This window comes from Triticum aestivum, unplaced genomic scaffold (genome assembly GCF_018294505.1).
Source record: "Triticum aestivum cultivar Chinese Spring unplaced genomic scaffold, IWGSC CS RefSeq v2.1 scaffold51385, whole genome shotgun sequence".
In the NCBI taxonomy this organism is placed as follows: Eukaryota; Viridiplantae; Streptophyta; class Magnoliopsida; order Poales; family Poaceae; genus Triticum; species Triticum aestivum.
In genome coordinates, this window is record NW_025285241.1 from 1 (window position 1) to 1,143 (window position 1,143).

Here is a 1,143-nt window from a genome sequence, read left to right on the forward strand (position 1 = left end):
TCCCTTATGCTTGCCACTCCCAGGTCCGCTCCAAAGACGATTCTACATTCTCACTACCATTACAACCGTTCCCTAACAATGGATAATGTCCTATACTACTTACTCTCCCGCTCAATCACGGAGACGAGTTTTCCACGGTTTCCACCCCTCCCTCCATACCGCAGCAACACGGGTTTTTGCCACCCCTTTCAGAACGCGCTCTTCGCGCCACAAAGCCGCCCCAAGACGCGCGAGCAATGAGCATCGAGCTTAAACATATCGTAAACGTCAAACATAATATAACGGGATTAATATATATCGCGCACGTGCGACATGTTTGTCACAAGGCGCAAAAAATAATTATAAAAGGAATGCAACATGAGGACTTCCCAGGAGGTCACCCATCCTAGTACTACTCTCGCCCAAGCACGCTTAACTTCGGAGTTCTGATGGGATCCGGTGCTTTAGTGCTGGTATGATCGCATCCGACATGTTTTCCCGTCTTCGTCCCTTATGCTTGCCACTCCCAGGTCCGCTCCAAAGACGATTCTACATTCTCACTACCATTACAACCGTTCCCTAACAATGGATAATGTCCTATACTACTTACTCTCCCGCTCAATCACATAGACGAGTTTTCCACGGTTTCCACCCCTCCCTCCATACCGCAGCAACACGAGTTTTTTCCACCCCTTTCAGAACGCGCTCTTCGCGCCACAAAGCCGCCCCAAGACGCGCAAGCAATGAGCATCGAGCTTAAACATATCGCAAACGTCAAACATAATATAACGGGATTAATATATATCGCGCACGTGCGACATGTTTGTCACAAGGTGCAAAAAATAATTATAAAAGGAATGCAACACGAGGACTTCCCAGGAGGTCACCCATCCTAGTACTACTCTCGCCCAAGCACGCTTAACTTCGGAGTTCTGATGGGATCCGGTGCTTTAGTGCTGGTATGATCGCATCCGACATGTTTCCCCGTCTTCATCCCTTATGCTTGCCACTCCCAGGTCCGCTCCAAAGACGATTCTACATTCTCACTACCATTACAACCGTTCCCTAACAATGGATAATGTCCTATACTACTTACTCTCCCGCTCAATCACGGAGACGAGTTTTCCACGGTTTCCACCCCTCCCTCCATACCGCAGCAACACG

General features: G+C 48.8%; 2 non-coding genes across 2 annotated transcripts; both read right to left on the reverse strand.

Annotated features, from left to right (window-relative positions):
• Positions 1 to 347: 347 nt before the first annotated feature.
• Positions 348 to 466, reverse strand: LOC123178659 (5S ribosomal RNA). The gene has a single exon (XR_006489753.1). It is a non-coding gene; the product is annotated as a 5S ribosomal RNA (ribosomal RNA).
• A 367-nt stretch (positions 467 to 833) lies between these two features.
• Positions 834 to 952, reverse strand: LOC123178658 (5S ribosomal RNA). The gene has a single exon (XR_006489752.1). It is a non-coding gene; the product is annotated as a 5S ribosomal RNA (ribosomal RNA).
• Between the last annotated feature and the right edge of the window lie 191 nt (positions 953 to 1,143).